Source organism: Lathamus discolor, chromosome 6, assembly GCF_037157495.1.
Source record: "Lathamus discolor isolate bLatDis1 chromosome 6, bLatDis1.hap1, whole genome shotgun sequence".
Classification (NCBI taxonomy): Eukaryota; Metazoa; Chordata; class Aves; order Psittaciformes; family Psittacidae; genus Lathamus; species Lathamus discolor.
This window is the reverse complement of record NC_088889.1, coordinates 18041036-18063536: the sequence shown is the minus strand read 5'-3', so window position 1 is coordinate 18063536 and position 22501 is coordinate 18041036. Positions and strand designations below refer to the sequence as shown.

Sequence of the window (22501 nt, the reverse complement as noted above, 5' to 3'; positions counted from 1 at the left end):
AAAAAGCAGTTTTAAGGCTTAGAATTGCACAGTCAATTCCACAGATGGATGAAGGGGATGATGGCACTCAGAGATTGGGGTCTGTGTTCAAATGTATTTCATCACTGAATTTTATTTGGATTCAAACTACAAAAATGTTTTCCTGATGCTGGTAGAAAATCACCAAAAACATGCATTTTGTAAAAAATGGTAATTCTGAAACTAGCAGCTGTAAGAATTTAAGAACATCTTACCCTTTCCAAAGCTAGAAAGGCTCCAAGGTGGGTGGCCTTGGAAGAGTCTACAAACACACAGAACTGGACCACTCAAGTACTCCTCCCTCAATCTCCACTTCATAATACTCTCTGAAATCAAATGAAACCCCAAATCCTCTACTTGGTTCTACTACATGAAGCTTCATGCCCTGTGACATGTACAAGCTGGAACAATGTTAACGGCCCAGCTTTTAAACCTACTAATTTGAGCTTGAAAACTGCATGAGGAAAACATTTCCATCACCTCACAGGGAGTGTGACATTGGGCTCACTAAACTCCTCAGAGGTGCTCATGCCAGCTGCAGGAACGTAATGCCTAATTTATCTCTGTACCATCAGATCAATAACATTAGCAATCTACTTCAAGTGAACCTGACTGTAGCTTGGTAAGAGTTCAAGCTTACACCACCTTTCTTCATTCAAGACATTTTGCATTCTGTTTCTGCTTAAGCTAGACGCAAACACTTAGCTCTTTAGTGGGATTGCTCTATTTCTGCATGGTATGAGCTCCTTGAAGAAGGAAAGCAGTTAACCTCCATGGAATCTGTGGAATGTATGAATCTTCCCCACCTTCCATTTGAATTTATATACAAGTTGTAAATGGTCAAGTCATAACAAGAACCTTATGAGGATGGTAACTTCCTTTTTTTTTCCAGAATTCATCTGTTCAGTATGTATGTGAATGTCTGAATAGGATCTCATCGGACAGCAAAGAGGACAAACACAGAATCATAGAACAGTTAGGAGTGGAACATGGTGTATGTCATTTAGTATCAATACATTCCACAGATAAAGAATAAATTAACCTGCAAAATGCAGGTCATCCACATAGTACCTCACCTGAAAATTTCCAGCTTTAGAAGGCTGGAGTTTCCCTCCACCATTTTTTAATGATTTTGATAGCACGACCACATTCACAATGAATTAATTTTCCTGTACACACTCCACCCTAACTTTCCTGCTGAAGGGTAAATCTAATTGTGAAAGAAATAATTGCATTTTCTTGGGAATCTGTTTTTCTGAACAATTACCCAAGGAAGGTTAGCAAATACTTCAGAAAAGTTTGGTCTGGAATTTGGAGGGCAAATCTGTAAATGCCCTTCTAGGTAGATTCACGTGGACACTACAGGATATATAGATTTGCTGGATTAAGTCAAGTTTATCTGAAACACTGATAATAATAAGCTGTACGGCAGAACAACATCAATGCACAGAAGAACTGAAATGATAACAGCTATCAACACCACCATCTAAGAGAACAGACCACCAAAGCAAAACTCTGTGATAAGTAAATGAGCTCAATCCATCTTCACACTCAATATGAATGATTTCCCAAGCAATGGTGAGATGTTATTGCTGCTGAAGCCTCCATCACACCTAACATCATTCTCCAATCTCCCCTTCTAACCAGAAGGCAAAAACAAAGACCCTGAAGTTAGAAACCCAGTTTGTTCTTCATGCGTAGTATCACCTCAGCGTACTGTTTTGCTTAAAACCAAGAAACTTCTTACTAGTGTTGTAAAAAGAAAGACATTTCATCCTGGAACTGACAAAGAAGTCTCATTACCAATTTCTGAAACAGTGCTAAAGCTGGTCTAATCTTTATGACCTTTAAAACAAATTTCAAGACAGACTTGCTTATTTAGAAGCTGTCCTGAATTCCCCAAACACCTACAATGAATACAAACCAGGAAATATTTATATGAATTACAGTTATATTAATTTATGGGCTTATGCAAGCTTTTGCAGTTTACTAATTAATATCAAGAAGTTAGCTACTGACTACCTGGCAGTAGCTCTGCATAACCCTGCCCCAAAACAGCATCCCACTTGGCAGTCACCCACTGTCAGTGTCCAGTAACTACCCCCCCCCCCCCAAACTACCATCATCTCACCACTTTGGCCTCCAAAATATGCATCATACTCTACTGATCCCCCTAGGACTACCTGGGCTTCTCAACCCACCTCCCCCAACCTTTAAAGCTCTTTAGCCCCACAAATACTTCCTAGCCCATACGCCTGAGCTCTTGCTCCAGACACCCCCATACCTCCAGTTCTCTCTCAGCTGTTCCCATCCCTGGCTTCCATCAGCTGGTCCAGAGAAGTCATCCCTTCCTCCCCCTGCTCTGCAGGGATTTTAAGCGTGCTCCAAAAAGCCAGAGCAAGGCTACTGCTACGAAAAACACACCAAGGCACAACTTGGAGAGCAGAAAACCACAATGGGCTTGGGGAAAACCTCAGGCTGTATGGCAGGCCTATCTGAGAAGCAGTCTTTGTTGACTGATGCCGCTGCTACCTGGACAGGCAGGCCAGGAATGAAGAAGGTGGCTCACAGCTGCAGATATAATTGGAGGCATTATTGCAAGACTAGGAGCTGGAATATGACTAACACATCTAAGAAAGCCAATGCATGTCCTGGAGGCAGCAGTACTACCCCTAAGCAAAAAGGGAGCTGGCCCAGGGAAGGAATGATCATAGCCACAGGCTCTCCTTTATCCTGATAGACTCTTTTATGCCCATAGGGCATTTTTGCCAGCATAAGATTCCGCCTCTGCTCTATAGCCTGAGGATTAGAAAGCAGCCCTGCAGTTTACACAAATGCCTTCATCTGACAGTAAGACTCCTTAATTTCAGCATCTTTTATTACCTTTGTCTTTTTTCATTCCTTTAATTCTGCTGAATTATTTTCTTAATGGCAATCATCAGAGAATTAAAATTATTAGAACATCATCTGGAAAGTGGTATGCATCATACTAAACAAGCTATACAATAGATTCCTGCATTACTCATCTTGATTTATTTTATTATAGTTGATCAGACAACTATATTTTATTCTGTATCTAGGCCAAAGTTTCAAGATGAGGTACTGTGATCTCTAGCTAGCTAGGTGCTCATCAAACCTCAAAAATAAAATTGGTGAAATCGTGCCAAATGCAATTGAGTCAGATGAAGCTGGAACAAAAAACTGCACAGCAGCAGAATACTGTTTGTGCTCTTCTGAGTCACACATCACTAAAGATATTTAAAATATAATGAGACTTCATGCATTTGGAAGATTGAAGGCATTCAGTTTTTTAAAATTATACCAGCTTTTTAACAGAGATGCAATGAAAATTGACTGTGTTTCCTGACCACCAAACTTTCTGTCTCATTAATTAAAGCCTCTTGTATTACTGTAAAATAAATGTTATCTAGCTTCAGGAGCCTTCAAAGCAGTTGGTTTCATACACAGAGATGTGCATGCAGAGACTTTATTAGCAATAGTATCTGGAGCTAAACAAATGCGAAGAAATAAATGCAAACACAATTCTCTTTCTCTCTGAGAATGAAGAAGATTTAGCATGTCATAAAATTATAGGAGGGTTTGGGTTGAAAGAGACCTTTAGAGGTCATCTAGTCCAACCCTTTCAGTTCTTTTATTCCTCCTGTTCCTGAAGCACTGCCAGTGGATGCTTTGGAAGAGATGTGCTAAACAGGGATGTCCAAGTGCACTGTCCTTCCCATCTCACCTGTGGCTGCCTCTCCTCCAAAGGACCTCCTTCCTCCAAGCACTGCCACTCAGGTATACCAGTGCTCATACCACCTTGTCCTCACAGCCAGCCTATGCAAACAAACCAATAGTCCAGGACACTCATCCGGATGTAGCATCAGAAACAGAAATAGGTTTTTTAAATAGCATCATAGGTCTACCTGGCCTCCAGATCTACAAGAGAATTGTAATCTAATATAATACATTCCAATAATGGTTGTAAAATAGTAGAGTTGTCTCTTTGACAGCTGAAAACCTTGATGAGAAGCACTACAGTGCCTAACCTTTTGGCCTTCTGGAGACTTTAGTGAACTTGATTATGGACACTTGATTGAACTAAAATGTCAATAAGTTACTCTATTTATCCAGGAGAAATTGGAAAACCAGTTTTAGGCCAAAACAAATACCCTGGTACATGACAGGCACTGTTAGGGAGTCATGGCAGCAGAGAATTTAGAAAAACAAACCCAACAGCATCACCAACGATTTCTCATCCTCTGTTCTGTGAAAAATTGCCACAATTAGAACAGCTTGAAATAAAACTCTTGAAGGAGTTGCAGTGTTTTAGCTATCCTAATCCTCTAATACTCCACACTTCTCCATCTTGTGAGATGTGACTCGCATACCTCTGCATTTGGAAAATGAAACACTACTCAGTTCCCCAAGTATGCATAATTCTTCTTGGGTAAGACAGTAGAGGCGTGTATCCAGAATGTTTACAAGATAAGGAAATGTAATTCTACAAAAACCCTCTTGCTTCTGTTGGCAGGCCTCTTTGTTAGCTGTAGCCAGCTCCAGTAGCTGTCAGGCAAACACTTCTGATCGAGACTGAGTTTAGGAGAAACTTTCAGATCAGCTTCCTTTCTGCTGTTGATTATGATTGTTTTCCCAGCGTAACCCATCACTCATAGCCAGCAGTGCTTTCATCAGGAGAAGCAGGGTTGACAACTTGGAGTCTCATGTAAAAGAAATCTTTCTGCTAGTGAAGAACTGCTGTCATTTTCCATACGTCACTCTGCTCCACTTTAATTGCATCTCTCTTGTGCAAGAGATTCGGGTGAATTCTGAGGAACAGACAAAAAAAAAAAAACAAACCAAAAACAAGCAAGCACTGCTCTACTAGTATTCACTCAGCACTAAGAGCAACTTCCTTTAGTGCCATTCACTTCCCATTGAGCACATCTTGCACAAGTGCAACTTCAGAACCCAGTTTGCAGGAACACACTTCCAAGTGCAAGCAGAGCAGATAGGTAAGAGTCCAACTGTGCTATACAGCCTGATCTCCACAGGCTGCTTCTGCATCAGTAACACTGCTGTTGACAGAAGAAGTACCCAGCAGAAACCATGCCCATGTCACAAGCGGGGTGCTTCTTGTCCCATCAGGGTAAGACACAGAAAGAACATCCTAAATTCCCCTTTCTTTCACCAATGCCATCACACTGAGTCTGCTCCACATGGGAGCATGGGCCAGCTAACAAGCCTATTCTATGTTTACGTAGTGAGCTTCCTCTACATGATAAAAACAGACTTTACACCACAAGTGGCATGTTTTCAGTTAGCATTCTCTTACTTTTAATTATATTTTAAGATGCAGAAGTTTAGCAGCCTTCCAGTATCTGAAGGAGACCTACAAGGATGCCAGAGAGGAACTATTCATCAGGCACTGCAGCGATAGGACAAGGGGTGATGGGTTTAAACTTAAACAGGGGAAGTTCAGGTTAGGTATAAGGAAGAAGTTCTTTACTGTGAGGGTGGTGAGGCACTGGAACAAGTTTCCCAAATAAGCGGTAAATGCTCCATCCCTGGCAGTGTTCAAGGCCAGGTTGGACAGAGCTTTGGGCAACATGATCTACAGTGAGGCCTTGGCAGGGGGGTTGGAACTGGATGTTCTTAAGGTCCTTTCCAACCCTAATCATTCTATGATTCTATGCAGATATGTGTTTATATTATAAGACATAGATTTTTTAGCCATGGGTTTGGTCAGGTCAGCAGATCTGCCCTAATTAGATCTGCTGTAATTTTAAACTCAGCACATGCTTTTATCCTCTGCAGAAACTTCGGAAAGTTTCCCTGCTATTACCTCAGCACTTAATCCTGTACTTACTTCGACCCAAAGGCTTTACTGCTCACCTGAACAATTACTGAGAATCAGAGAAATTTTCCATTTCAGATTCAAATACAACCTCACAAGGAAGTAACCTGTGACTTTCTTAGTAATTATCTGAGTTACATATTGCTTTTTGTACTCCACCTTGCAACTCTAGCTCATGCCTGAGCTGCATATGTGCAAGAACAGAAGCTAATGAATAGCAGCATACAGGTCACCTTTCTTATAAATGAAAAATGCTAGAAATTGGAAACATGTTAAGTTTCTGCACACACAATTCATGGAATAATTAAACAGATGCATTTTTCTTTCAGAAATTCCTCCCCCATTTCAGTCCCCAGTTCCTGGGGGGACAACACTGCATTAATAGTTGAGTCTGACTAGAGACTACAGATGGCCCCAAGCCTTCCTTCAAACCCTTCCCTTCACAGCAGGCCTACTGTAAGGAGCCACAAGTTGAGGACACTCTTCCAAAACTGAACTTTCCTCCAGGAGACAGAAAGGAACTTGGCATGTCACATCAGGACAAGTTGGCGAACTCCTGCTCTGGCGAGGGCATGTAGGTGCCTACCTGTGCTGACCAAGTTCCCACTCATGGTGTGAGAGGCCAGAGTATGGAAGGAAATGGATTAACAAGAGAAGAAAGAAAGAAAATAAAGAGCCTGGTTAATTTTATACTCTCTTTTGACTGGTTTCTATTTTTTAAGCTTCTTCTAGGCCTTTAGATTGCTAGTCTAGTACATTAAAGGAACTAAAAGTAAGTAACAACATAAACCGCTTTCCAGCACCAACTTTTATACAAACAAAACTTTTTTAAATCAGGATGAGCTAAGCAATATAATTCTTACTTTGTAAGTGGGAAACAGAAACAGAGCAGTGATTTATTCTCAAAAGTCAAGTTGGGGAGACAGTTCCCACACTGTTCAAGCCTATCTCCATCCCTAAGCAGGAGATAATAATGCATAAAGTGGAACAAGGGCTGTTTCTCTCTCTCTAGATAACAAACTTCTGAGCACATTTCAGCACAAGCTAAAATTCCTCCCCTCCCCCAAGTATTTAAATAGAACTTACAAAGACAGTCAGTGAAATGAATCTGTGAAGGAAGCTCACTCACTAACCACTAACTATGCTAAAATGAAAAACAGAGCCTGTCTTCTGTTACATAAAGCCCAATATTTCACACGTCTTCAACACTGCTTGATGGAGCATCCAGAACAGTGCTGTTTATTCATTATGGCAGGGGAAGAATAAACAAACTCTGCTTGTAAATCACTTTGAGCAAAACTACGTGTTTTGTTCTAATAAGGAGCTTGATTCCCTGTGGCCTTGTATCTTCTGCAGTCATTTACATCAGCATGAAGCATATCAATGGTCTGAAGAACCACATCTTTGATGTAGCAGCATTTTGCCTTCATGACAGTCTTCTGCATTGCTGTGTCTCAAATGGTGCAAACCTCTTGTGCTTTGGAAGAAACAATACAGTCAACCAGTTGGACAATGCACAGGTATATATATATGAAAAACAAACCATTGACATTAAAAATCTGCCTATAGATGAAAAAAAGAAATTTAGGATAGGAAGAAGACAGCTAGAGTGGACAGAGTCAGCTTTTATTAATACTGTTTATAAAGTTCACAAATATGTCTTACACATGAGAACACTATTAAAAGACCCCTACATTATAAGACCACGCAAGTTTAAAGCTTGCATTTTAAAGCTTTAAAAGATATCAGAATTATGGCTGCTTCAGCAGCCTTAATCCAGCTTTCAAGCCTACTCTGGACTATGAGCTTAAAATGCTCAAATATGTTTTACTCTACAGGGTCCTTCCTTCAATCAGTACATAGAACGTATAGTTTCTATAGCTACTAGACAACTATTAAGTGTGACTGTTTTCTCATCATACGTCTACATTCAGCCACAGGCCTTGCATACTGTGCACTATCCACATTGTGCTCAGAAGCCCAAAGTATTAATTTCCTGCTGACCATGCCTGTATTACCATCACAACTGAACCTACCTGCCTCACAAATATTAGTTATTTTTTTGCACTGCATCATCCTTGTTTGACATATTTGTGACTAATTTAGAAAGAGATAAAGGTCAAAAATATACCCACTGACTTTCAGGAACCTCAGCTGAGAAGCACAGGACACTTTCTCTGGTTTAGTCATGACTTTATTTGGCATTGTGGTACTTCATCTTTCTGCAAACCAGTACACAAGACTCATCCAGTAAAAAAGAATCTTATCATTACTAATGATTGAGAAGTTTGGTTTAAGCTACTTCATGAAAATGATGCAACAGGCAGAAAGAGTATGCAGCTCTCCAGGGCAGCACTCACCTGTCTTTATTTCTTCCCACAGTCACTCGCTTCAGTCACTGTGCACTTTTCAGCTGCTAAAGGAAATAAAGTGCAAACAGCCTCTGTTCAATACTATAAATGAGAACAAAGTATTGTGGAAAACTCAGAGTGCAGTTAGAAAGACTATATTACAAGTTAGAAACAACAGGGGGGAAAGCAGGGTCATGGAGATACCCTTCATTCTGGCATTTCGGAGTCTTGTAAGCACTGGCATTTATAGCCTTATTAATATTCATTGGCGCTACCTTGTTACCTGCATAACAATCTAGGAAGTTCTGTGGGGTTTTAATAGAATAAATTTAAAAGACACCCAAAGATTCTATCATGTGGCATAAAATCAATACCCAATTCTAGTTTAAATCTTGTGGTATCTGCAATCAAGTTAGCCTTTTCCTAGACTCTGCATAGGAACCCAGGCATGAAGGAGGCTTCATCCTCAGTGCGGGTTTTAGAATGAGACTCAGAGTTGGAGCCCAGGGCTGCAGAAGTACGGACAGTGATGGTCAGTCCTGTGAAATCTTAGTTATTTAATTAAAAGAATTTAAAGCGTACTGCATGGATTTTCACCTAGGTGACGCAAAGACCAAAACCTCAGCTGAAAATCATACTCTTGCTCCAAAGCACAGTATTGCTACAGCTCTTCAAAGGTAAATTAATGAAAATACTTACATGGGGGAGAGAAGATAGTCTTTAATTCTATTTCAGAAATAAGCCATCCGTTCAGACCCATAAATATTAGCATGGAAAACCTGATCCCAAAGTGTGACAAAAATTATAAGTACCTGAAAACTGGGTCTTAATAATTAGTCAACACAGACAGGCAGTATATAATGTCTTCCAATCCTTAATGTGTTTATACACTGTTGTTTCTTCAGTCTCTTCTGATATATCTGATTCAACTATGACATTAGTCCTGCTCTGAGCAGGAAGCTGGACTAGACACCTTTGGGTCATCATTCCAACTCTACAAGGAGAGTTTTCAATGCACGACTTTTCAGGTAGAGAACAATCCTGCTTTTTTCAAGAGAACAAGCAACACCAGCACAAAATCAAGTAGTATAAGCAGTGACTCTAAATTCACATAAACTCCAAATTCACAGCATGGGAAGCCACCAAATTAAATACTGACAGGCTTAAAATCATTGATGGCATCGGTTTTCTGAAATATGTTGTTTCACCACAGGGAATTCTAGACAGGAAACTGTTCATTTCTCAAGTACCACCTTGTTATCTAGTAACTATGGCTAAAAGTAACTCAACAGGCTTATCTGATCATTCTGAATTACTGAGAAAAACAGAACTACAGAACTGTCTAGTTTCTCAATTTATTCAGAAGAAAAAACAGTCCAGGAGGATTACTATTTCAGTGCTGTTTCCCTAAACCTATGGAAGCCAAAATAAGGTTTGCCGTTTTGTCATTTGGTTCCCTATACACTTGGAGACAAAGTGTATTTATTCTGTATGTAACTGCATCCTCAAGCTTGCCTGAAATGTGCTTTTCATCTGACATCCTGAAAAGAATTTAAACTCAGGTGCTTTCATTACTACAAGTGGCTATGCAGCTAGAATTTCAGATCAAGACCCTGAAACATCAGGAATTGTTATTCTGTCCTCAGGCTTGCTATAAACAAGCAGACCATGAGGAAAAGGATGGAAGGAAAAAGGATAGAAAAGGAAGGGCAGCAGGAGTTAATTCAAATATGCCTTTCCCATATAAAAAGGCCTTTTTGTGTTCATAAGTGCGTTACCAGATCTAGAGTGTATCTACAGTGTGAGCTGGACCCTTTATTTACAGAAAGTTAAATATATAAAAATCTCATTATTTTAACTTTGATGATACAGTCCATTTTCTGTCAGTAAGATAACAGAATAAGGGAAGGAATGTTTATCTAACCAACAATGTTCTCCAGTTACAAGAGATGGATTTCTTGATGTTATGTATACTGAGGAGGGAAACTTAGGTACAGAGGCAGGAGAACAGTGAGGTTGCACTCTGAATGTATACATATTGAATCAGTATTGCTGCTTACTTCACTGACTTTATTAGTATGATTTTAAACTATGCCTCATTACTGTGATTTTCTTCTTGTTTCCAGACACCGGCAAGAATGAAATACACTAATATTTGGAATATCATGGCCTGAATCCCAGTGCTATTAACTCTTTCCAAGCAGAAAAACATGTAACTACAGCAATGCAAGTGAGAGAATGGGAGATATTAGTAAATCATCATGAATTAAACAGTGTCAGATGGCAAACTCTGCAAACGCAGCTCTGGGAGAGAGGATAACACAGGATAGGGTCGTCCTTCAGAGCAACTTGGAGCAGCATAGGAGGCACTTATTAACCTTCCCAGCTAGCAAGAAGAGGTGGCTGGGACAGGGTGAATGGGAGGGCGGGAGTTGCTGGGCAATGATTGCAGCCAAAGGGTGCAGTGTGGAAAGCAGAGCAGCACGACTGCTGGCATGCTGCAGCAGTGGAAAGGCATGCTTGCTGCCTCCTGTCTTGTCCCAGTGCTCTGTGCTCCCTGAGTTTGCTGTTATATGTTACAAGAGAAAGAAGGAAGCATTGCTGAGGAGGAAAAAGCAGCAGAAGGTGTCAGAGATGTTCCCTCCCCTCTATGGTGTGGCTGTCTTCCAGTTTGGAAAGCTGAAATGCAATGCAAGAGACCAGTGTCAAAGGGGACCACAGTTGCCAGTTTCTTTGTGTGAAGTCTGGCAAATGTTTACGCTTCTTACTTTGAGGTCAGTGACAACTGTACTTCAGATGTCTTCAAGAAATAGACTGAATAGATGAAACTGAGCATCTGTAAACTATCACACATTTCAATCTCAGCTTTTGCCCATGCTAGAGAAAAATACACTTAAAGTTGCCCTGGACTTGCTGTGCTGTAACATGGTGGGGTTTATACTCACAAGAACCCGTATGAAGACTGAATGATTCCACAGCATTTTAAATGGACCAAAAATGTAAGCCTGAAAGGAACAAAAAACCATGGTTCTCAAGAGTGGATGCTGTCATGAATATTCCATGTACAACACACAGCCTTGCTGTGCTTTATTAGCTGTTTTAATTACTACATTTCTACTACTACAGACATGAAAACCACTGCAATCAGTGTCCCTCTGCCTATAAAAGCCTCCGCTATGCAGAGAGGTCTCAAAGTCAAGATCTCTGCCTGGTATTCACAGATCTGCCAAATTCCTTGCATCTGACACAAGACAGAGTTGGCTCGTGTCACATCCATCTGCAGAACAGCCTGGACCTCATCCATTTAAATCCTCTCTCCTGCTCCAAGGTCCCATGCCACAGCCAACCACATACCCAGGCTCAGAGGGTGATATATTACCACAGACGAAAGATGCCATGTCTGCATTTGCACAGCACCTTAGGCAGGGGATAGAGCTAGGGAAGGCTACTAAGGGTAGAGAAATAATCAGACAAGAATAATCAGGGGACATAAGACTACAAAAATGGGTGCAGCCTTTGCATGCCAGAGTCCCTTCTTCCAGCAAATACCTACCTGCAACAGCAACAATGGGTAAGTCACCAGAAAAGCCTTACTTTAGAAATAGGGCTCATGTATTTGTACTATTAGCCCAGCAGGTTGCCAACTTTTATTGCTTCTTTCATCTTAGCAGGATTCACACAGCTGATCTCTTGAAAGCAATTAATCAGTGTCCCAAATTCCACCCACCAATGAGTCCTTGCACACAGTTTTCTTAAGAAAAAAAAAATGACACTTTTTAATTAATTTTTTCCATCAAAAATCCAGTCCTGCTGATAACGGTCAGGAAGGCATGCAAAAGTAATTACTCACACAATCTGTTTTTCACACACTTGCCACTCTCTTCTGGGGCACCTAGCCTTCCTTTTCCAATTCATTAGCACCCCTGCCCTGCCCACACTGCCTCAGGAACAGCATGCTCCTCTTTTCCTTCTCTCAGATTAAACGTATGTTCACAGGTCAAGAATTTGGATGCCTTCCCCCTTGCCACAATTGCATAAATGCATCTACATTTGTTGCCTGTTTGCAGAAGCCTGAGAGCAGAGGAGGAATCCAAGCGGCTCGCTTCCCTGTGAGCTTAATTAGCATGTCAGACAAAAACCAGGGGGAAGGCAATTCTTAAGAAGCTATTTTCAAAATTGCAGCCACCTGCCAGACAATGAAACTCTTCAGCCTTTCCTCAGACAAGGAGGGACTGCTGGGCTTGGAGCAACCCTCACCTCTTGTCTGCCAAAGGTACAGCACCAGACAGCACTAACTCATGTGTGAAATGTTGTGACTTAAGGGAAAAAACCCAAAGGCAATGTGACCACCTACACCACAGTTATGTGTCTCCTAAATCTTTCAGCGGTGGCAGAAGCGATCAATAAAAACTCTCGCATTTTACGATGACCATTTAACTTTCAGTATTTCCTACAGCAGATGATGGGCATCTCAGTGTATTATTTTTGTCAGAAAACACTACCCTGTATGGTTTACTAACCTGTGTTGTTCACCCCTGTCAAAATTAAAGCAAGTTAAATCATCAGGGCAATCTATTTGCTCCTCACCAGATTTGATTTCATTGCCTGTGATGAAACCACTTCCCTACCTGGGAGTGACAAGCAGGGTGCTCAGTATGCAGATTTTTCAGGCTTCTACAGGAAGAAGTGATACCACTTCAACACATTTGTGAAATAAAAAACCGTATCTTCCCCCCTGGGGAGGAGGGGCTGCCATAGGAACTATGCTGTAGGAACTCCTCAGCCCTCTGGCCAATCTCTGACCTCCTTTATATGGAAAAGACTGTGTCAGGAACCAGGAAGTTAAGCAGCAAGGTATGAGTTCTCACAAATAAATCCAAGGCATACTACCACTCTGGTTATCAATACTTGCCCTGAAACAATCCCTCACCAACTGAAAACTGACGTGCCTACCTGTCAGTTTGAATTTGTTTCTCTTTCTTATTCTGAAAGCATCTCACAGGATCAGACTGGTGGCACCACAAGGTTGCTTGTGCACGTGTCCATCATGCAAAGGTAACTCAGAGAGTGGAAGATTCTGCTTGTGAAATCATGGCCATAAGATCTCCAGCAATGTTCCTACCCAGCTTCTCAAGCCAGGCAGCCAGGTAGCCAGAGCAATACTGGCTGTTAATTGTTAATTGTAAATTGTTATATAAGGACAAAATTTCCCAGTCTTTGAATATTTCAAAAGAGAGACTGAGAATTGGTTTGGGCTTCTCAATCATGACAGGAAAAATACAAGTTATAAAGAAGGATAGGAGCAATTTGTTATCCCTCAAATCCTTTTTGACCTTTCCTGAACAGTACATATGTCCTGCTTCACTACCCTATACAAAGCACCTGAGAGAATACCAGAAATTCTATCACCATGTTTTTAGTTTTGAACTTGGAAGAAAGCTTTTGGACAGAAAATACAGGGACCTCCATTTCCCCAGCTGTTGCTTCTCTCCTAAATTGCTTCCTCTGACAAATCTGGGCACTGTTCCCCCAAATGTACCTCAACACTCAGCAAACTGCCCACCTTTGTGACAGCTGGTACTGTGTCACACCCCAGAGCATAAGAGGAAGCAACGGGAGGCAATGTAACCTACTACCACACAGAGGAGATTCCATGTGTCCTCCTGTTCTCAGAGTCTGGAGTCTACAGCTTCCTGCAATGAAACCTGTTTCTGGAAACCTACGAAAGTGGTCCTATATTGGGGAAAAACAAGTGGCACCTGTCTCTCCACAGTTCAAAGCCAATTCAAATCAAAAGCATCCAACCAGCACCTATATGAAAGTCAGGCTATTCAGGCTTTAACATTTAGAAATTTGGTCTTAGCTCCTATGAAAAAATTTCTTTATGGACAAGACATAAAACCAGGATAGAGTAGCTAGAGTTAGGTTAGCGCTCCAAAGTTTCAACCTGTCTACATTTCATGTACCGAAAATAATCTCAGTCTCTTACTCAAATCCCATTTTCAGGATTTCTGTTTAAGGCAGTTTCGGGGTACAGTATTCCTTCTATGTTTTGTTTAAGCTTTCAGACTTCCCGGCATTGGAAGGAGAGTCTGCAAATTTGAAGCCCATAATGTGGCTATTAATACATTATTAATGTTGAGTTAATGACTCGGTGTTCATTTGATGCATATATTTCTCTAGACACCAAGACTGAGATTAAACACTGCTTGTACACTTGCTACAGCTTCCTACATAAAAAATTCTGTAGATTATGGGTCTATATGCATTGCTAGATCTCAAATAAGATTAATCCCTTTGAGGCAAAAGTAAAGGAAGGATGAAAATCCCCTGACCTACTTTTTCCTTCTAAACTTGAAAGAAGTATTTTTCCGTACCCTTATCTTCGTCTTCCTTAAATAACACTGCAAATATTATGACTTTGACTGAGTGACTTGTTTTTTGAAAATACAGCTGACTTTGCATCTTTGACTACAGTTACTTTCAGGAAAGCCTGCCTCACTGATTCTGATTATTTTTATTTTATAGACTCCAAATATGTTCCCTGACCCTTAAACCCCCCAGCACCTTTGTGACTCTCCAAAGAGGTTTATTCCACAAACTCATAAATCCATCCAGAGACAAAATTGCATCAGGGACATCCTTTATGTGGTTTCTGCCTGCTGATTTTTGCCCTTTCTGTCTCATTTAAACAATTTCCTAAATGTTCATGTTTCTCTTTGACAGGGCTTCACCCTTGTTTGCTACCTGACACTTTTTATATGTTGATAAGATTTTCACCTTGCCTTTCTTGGATAACTCAGAAGCAGCTACACAAGATCCTAGTAAGTTTTCAAATTCCCAATTTAAACAATTAAGGATACCTAAGTGCTCAGTAGTCTCATAAGCACAATTCTGCCACAAGTTGTTGCTATTTAATGAACTGCTGATTTGAGAGCACTCTTTCCCTCTGCCTCTCTCTTTAGTAGTCCCTGGATGGCCTTTACATACAATTTCCTTTCCAGTAATTCAAAGCAGATGGTCAGGCACCACTACACTGCAAGCATGCGTGTGAGCACACATATACACATGTATTTGTGTGGAGAGAGACCAAAGATATCTATAAATAAAAATGAATGCAAATCAAAGATATGGAAGACTATTCTATATTGGATTCTGATGAGGCAACAGTGCAGTATGAAGAAACAAGATGATTGTTTATAGCTATCCATGGACCCAAAGATTAAAAAAAAAAAAAAAGAACAAAAGCACTGGGGGCATAAGAGAGCGTTTTAGGGCTGCATCATCTGTACACAGCATAGGAACCTCTATTTTGATCATCACTATACTGGTATTCCCAAATGCACCCTCCATCTCCAAAAGTAAGTGATTAAACACAACAGCACCACTTTGGAGGTAGGAAGGAAGAGAAGAAGGAAAGGAAGGAGGGAGGAAGCGCTAGCATGAAGCCATCAGACCAATTCAGGATCACTACCAGTGTTCCATTTCTCCTAACATCTTTAGATGTTTCTCAACATCCCAGTATCCCTCTGGCTGGCAGCAGGCATGGATGGCTGTAAGGCAGCCATTCCCACAAATGAGGGCAGGGGCTCACCCCTCATCTGCTCTACCCACCTCCTGCCAGAAGCATAACAATGTCAAAGAGAGCAGCCCTTAAATGTGCCTCCTTCTCTCCATTAACTATACTTTGAGCAATCTGGTCTAGTGGAAGGTGTCCCTGCCCATGGCAAGCTGGGTAGAACAAGACGACCTTTAAGGTCCCTTCCAATCCAAACCATTCTGTGATTCTATGGTGATTCTATGGTGATAGAATCACCATGTTTTTATTGTGTTAAAAATTGTCACAGATGTTTCAAGTCAGATGAAACTAATTACCTCATGTGTCAGGGATCCCTCCCCCTCTAAAAGAGCACTTATTTGTACATTAGGAAAATCTGACCAAAGACCTCTGATGCCCTCAGATGAGCTGCTGTGCTGCAGAACTGCTTGTTTAGGGTATGGACTTTTCCCACCACACACTGTGTAGTGGCTGTTGCCTCAAAGCCATTTGCTTTCAACCTTTACCCAGGAACGGATAATGATGTGGCATCTCAGCTAACGCCTGTGAGGTTCTGGGCAGGCTTCTGCACCACTTCAGCAAGCGGCTTTCCAGACAACCAGCCCTTCCCCAGTCACCTGAATCATTTTGTGACCAGGTCAGATGTATGCAATTTGCTTTATTCTACAGATGTATAAAAAACTGTTATACTTCCATTCAAGTCCCTTCATTTGCCAAGCTCAAAAATACTTAATTAGCATCTCCAGTGGATGAGGGGAACAGGGATAGAAAATTAAAAACACTACGTGTAAACAGAGATTTTTATCATTTCTGATCAGCAGGAAAACAAAATTCTCCTGCTGTGACCTGATTCAAGGGATTTAATTCATTAGGATATATTCCACCTCCTGCACAGAGTAGCAGGAGCCCCAGTGACAGCTCCCTATAGCCGTTCAGATGTTATACCCACCCACTCCACTTTCTGCCAAAATCAAATCTCTTTCCGTAGGCAAGAAGATTTCTCATGAAGTGGTAAGTCAAACACCAGCTCTAGAGAGAAATTTGAAATGGAGGCACTAACAAAACTAAAAGGCAGAAACTTTGAAAATACATAAACCCAACAATACTCCTTAGGAGAGCCGAGGATTAACCAGGGGAATACACTGCCAAAGGACATCATTCAGTCAAACAAATTAGAGGGATTTAAAAGGTTTGAATATTTGTAAGAACTTGACTAATATTTTCATTTGAATTGTAGTAGGCTCCATCTAAAAGCATCAGCTTTTAAATAAATTAAATTTTACACACAATGGCTTTATTGAAAAGCAGAGCACACAGACAGGGGGAAGAGGGGAAAAGACTCACTTCATGGGATGTGGGATGCAGCTCTGCACCATCACCTGGCTATAGCATGGAGCTACTGGTAGTGAGAGCAGAATAGTACACGTGAGTGCCATTAGATATACCTACTCTGCTCCAGTACTGCAAACCATACAGAGTATTTCAGTTTCAGAGACTTAATTGCTTTTATGTGATTACATGTATGACTGCTGAGCTGCGTATACTTGCATATTCACCATCTTAATATAGGAACATGCAAAATTGAAATTTGGAGTAAAAGCTTCTTTTACCGTTTATTTCCCTATCTGTGTTGCAGTTCCAGTGACCTTCTATCCCATAACAGCACACAGATTTATCAGCATTTATAAATTGGTTTGAGAATTCACTTGCAAGAGAGGATGCCGAGAAGGCATTCAAGTCCTCAGGGCAAAACAAGAATAGGCAAGTTTAAATTCAGCAAAAATAACTCTCACAGAGAAACCCCAATAGCAGCAATACTGTGCAACTTGATTACCCCTCCAGAGAAACCAGAGCTACAGGCATGACACTGACCTAACTAGATCCTACTAATAACCATTCTGAACACGGCTTGGAAAACCTGTGCAAGGACAGCACTCACACAGCAGAGAACCAAACTGCAGTTCGGCTTCTGACAAGAGGCAAATGTTGGTTTGCTTGGGTTTTATTTTTCCTTTTAAAGATCCTGGATATTGATCATGGATTCTAGACAGTTTTATGGAAATAAAGAGATTTAGCTGAGCAAAAGCCCTTCTATTTAGCAGCTGTCCATGAAGCCACTGTGTCTAGCTTCCTGATCAAAATCTGAACCCTTCACTGAACGGCACAGCCAGGGAGACCTGAATTGCTGTTTAAGATCTCATACTCTGGTCAGCTACTTGGCAGACCCCATGCCAGAAATGCCAGTTCACACATGATCTTGAGCAAACAGACAGTACCCTTCAGTTCCACAGTGCTGAGTGCTGTGAAACTACTGAGCTTACTATGAAAGTGAGGGAAGTAGCACTACATCCACACAACTACATGTTGCTATTCATGTTATGCTGTAGCTCAGCAATCTCAGCATAGCTTCTCAGCAAATTTTGAGCATGCAGAATTTCTTGTAGCCATGCATGGAGGAAGACTGGGGAAGGAGGCACTTTCTGGATGGTTCACCTCCCATTGTTGCTTGGGGACTTTCTGGTTTAGAGTATACAGAACAGACACAGAACAAGGATTAGCACAAGCTGCCTGTGCACAAAGGTTTTATTTTATTTCCTTTATAATAAACAAACAGACAACAACCCCTAACAACAAAAAAATCCCCCAAATATTTCCTTTAATGTGGCCTTTTCTGGGCTTGAACGACTATGGAACTCTCACAGCGAAAGCAGCAGGAACAGGACAGACCGGCACAGTGTACTAGAAGTGAATTTTGACCCAGCAGCTCCCTTCCCACATGGAGAAACCCTATGTGCCAAGGAATGCCATTTCTGACGGGGGACCTTGTTGTAAAAATTCCATCTTAGCCATAGTCTGATTTAATTATTACAATTGATTAATATTGAGAGGCAATAAGCAAGCAGCGCTGGGTGCGTAGGGGAGTCTCTGCTCCACCAAAACGCATGCCGGGGTCTTTGGGGTGCAGTCTCTTATAATTCTTGGTTTTGGGTCTCAGCCAGTCCCTTCTTCATCTGTATCTGGATGCCGACGCAGCCCCCTTTTCATTGTTCTTTTCTTGTTGCTGAGGTCTGCTTTTTGGTGAAGAAACTTCTTGGAAGAGGTACTGAACCCCTTGGTAATTTATTAATAAAGAATCGTTTATCACAAGCTTAATCACAGCCCTAGTTCTATCCTTATATGGTTATTTAATCAAAGCATAGGTTTCACAAACCCCTTCCTTAAAGTACTCAAGCAGTAAAACAAAACCTTATTATTTTAACAGTCAAAAATGATTAAAGACTATTCTATTCCTTTGTTTCTTCTTCTCTCCCTTCATTATATTGACAGCAACATTTATTATAATCAAAGTCGTTTTTATACATCCCATACATGGTACACTGGTTACAGGTGCATTGGTAACAATGATTCCCAAGTTCGTGACACGAATCATTCTCGTATTCTTTACACCTGCAGCCACCCAGCTCCTAACTTTCCTTCTGAGCTCACATCCTCCAGGGCCAAACTTTTTCAGTTCCACTACATTAGGCAGGTATAGAAAGATATAAAAATGCACCTTTCTTGTTTCTTTATGGAAATCTGGCATAAGCAATGGAAGAAAGAAACCTAAATATAGAGATACAGATGAAACACTGACATAAGCAACTTAAAACAACCTAAACATTCTTTCTTGAATCCTTTTCAGTTTTCCTAATTAGCTTTAATAATATTGAAAAAAAAAAACAACAAAAAAACCCCAACAAACAAACCACCACCACAAAAAAAAAAAAAAAAAAAAAAACTAAAACAAAACCAACACACAAACTGGTGAAATTTTAAAATGGTAAAGTAATTCTACTATTATAATTGCTACCCCCTCCTTTTACTTTCTCTCCCCCTCCCCCTCTTCCATTGGTAAAACAAGACTCAGAGCCCCTCAGGTACAAACACTAGTCAAATCTGATTTTAATATTTTGCAATCCATTTATTCATCAAACTAAATGAGATTTGGGTTTTTTAATTAAAAAAACCCACAAAAAACCCCAAACCAAAACACCAAATAAAAACCAAAAAACATCCTTTTTTTGCTAGCTAGTTGGAATTCCTTCCTTTTTAAAAGTGTAATGTGAAAAAAATTAAAAGCAATGCTAGCTTAACATGGTAAATGTGAAACAAAAAGAGTTTATAGCAACTTTACTGTAGAAAAAACTTCCAAGGCAGAGCAGGAAAGCAAGCAGCGCTTGACCTATGTGAAAACCACCCGTCCAGCACAATGATTTGTTTGCTTGAGAAGGAAAATCCCATTCTCATCCTTTATCTTTCTTCAAGTCAGTCACAATAATTTGTGTAAAATTCATAAATGTCAAATATAAAGAAAATCTAAAATATTAGATCTCCGGCTCAGATCTCCCATAGAGTCAGCTTCCTTCCACAGGGTGAGAGGAAAGGTTGCATCAAAACACTGAAACACCTGTGGCAGAGGCTGACCAGCCCGCACTGGTCTTCTGACACAAGACAGGAGCAAATGTCTGAGTGAAAAGGCCAAGACAGGGTGTTTGTTGGTTGATGAGTAATTTAACATGAGCCAGCAGTGTGCGCTCGCAGCTCAGAAAGCCAACCGTATCCTGGGCTGCATCAAAAGAAGCGTGACCAGCAGGTCGAAAGAGGTGATCCTGCCCCTCTGCTCTTGTGAGATCTCACTTGGAGCATTGTGTGCAGTTCTGGTGTCCTCAACATAAAAAGGACATGGAACTGTTGGAACAAGTCCAGAGGAGGGCCACGAGAATGATCAGGGGACTGGAGCACCTCCCGTATGAAGACAGGCTGAGAAAGTTGGGGTTGTTGGAGCCTGGAGAAGAGAAGGCTGTGTGGAGACGTCATAGCAGCCTTCCAGTACCTGAAGGGGATTGGAACTAGATGATCTTAAGGTCCTTTCCAACCCTAACTATTCTATGATTCTATGATACCTGGCCAAAATACTCTCCTACTCTGAAAAAATTTGTCATTGAACTTGTTTTGATGTTTGATGGGACTAGAAATAGGATCAGGATTTAGAGACAATATGCCTTTAAATAACAGAATAATAATAAGAAAAAAAAACAAAACCCGCCCAAGAATAAATGGATTTTCTTAAAAATCCCTGTATTTCTTATATCAGAACAGCTAAGGGGCAGCATGGCTCATAAAACACCTAGTGTAAAACCCTCAAAAGAGAGAATAGCACGTGTGCTGCTTGGTTTAATGCAGGACCTATATATAGAAGGGAGTGGGAGTATTAACGTAGTAACACTAAGAGATATTACGTGCAAAGAATATCCTTCTTCCACCTCAAATAAAACAGCTGACTCAGTGTCAATTATAATTGTGACTGACCATTAACTGAGTTTTTACTAACGCGATGTTATAATAATATATTGCTAAGCAGTAGAAAGAGGAAAGACAGTGAAAATTTACAACTACTGGGATTAAAGAGCCCGGATAAAAACTATGCAGCTGACACTGGATTGTTGAGGAAAGACCCAGCAGCATTTCCTTACACAATGTACAGTGTGAAACCCTACATGGTAGACAGAATTTCCCTACCTTATCCTTAAGCAAGCACCTGTAAATGCTGATGTTACAAGTATTTCACTGAAAGCACTGCCCTGGGGCGGGCTATAAAGCACCCCTGATACAACATGATCCATAGCAAGAACCTCAAAGGAACCATGTGTTTTGAGTCCACCTACAGCTAAAACCTTTATCTACTATGGATAAAAATAAAGTGCTGCAGAACATCACGTCTCCTGCAGCAGAGGAGGGAATGGGAGGAAACCAACCCCAAACTACAACACAGAAAGAAGCAAACAGTAAGCAATATGAGGGTTGGACTAGATGACCTTTAAAGCTCCCTTCCAGCTCAAACTATCCTGTGACTATATTAATTCATTACACATGCCTGGAACTGCATCTCTGTAATGGATTATTGTGTCATGGTTACCTGTTAGATCCCAGCACTCTCTGCTTGGGTAGAAATAAGTTGCCTTGGAGATCCTAATAGCAATTTTCTGAAGATGAAGGTGAAATGTTTTACCTGAAGTACCTATATATACCCATACATTTGAAATACATGAAAATAGTACTGCTCAATCTTAATTCTTTAAATATTTCTATTTATAATGACACTATATTTTTCCACCACCCACTTAAAACAAGAGATACAAGAATAATAAGTTACCAGAACAGGTACTAAACATTATTCACTGCAAACCTGTATTTAAAAAATCAAATACAAAGAAATTAGCATGCAGTTGAGAGCTTCAGATCCCAGAAGGGCATAATTAATCCAGAAACACTCGTATTTTGTAGTAGCATCAATAGTACCAATGCTTTGAAGAGGAGCAAGATGCATCCTACTAGACACCACTGGCATGCTTATGTCTGTGATGTTTGCTTGGGCAGGCGGCAGAGTAGAAAACAAGGAATGAGAAGATTAGAGTGGTGGGATGAAATGCCTTTATTAACATTTCTAAATTGACCTGGATTCTATACTGCTTTGGGTTTACATGCATTATTCCTGCCTGCTTCTAAACACTTACAGCACCTTTCTAACACAGATTTTAAATAGAGAGCATGCTACTAAGATTGTAGAATGAACACAACAAACTGCCAGCAAACTCTACCTTTTCTCCTTCTGTCTGTCCAGCACAGCCTCCTACAGCCACCTATGTAAGGACAGGAGAGTCAACTGACTCAGAAACA

At 40.7% G+C, this 22501-nt stretch overlaps 1 protein-coding gene across 5 annotated transcripts in view; it reads right to left on the bottom strand.

Annotated features, from left to right (window-relative positions):
* RGS6 (regulator of G protein signaling 6) overlaps positions 1-22501 on the bottom strand; it is a 276150-nt gene that overhangs the window by 178218 nt on the left and 75431 nt on the right. The window lies entirely within an intron of this gene.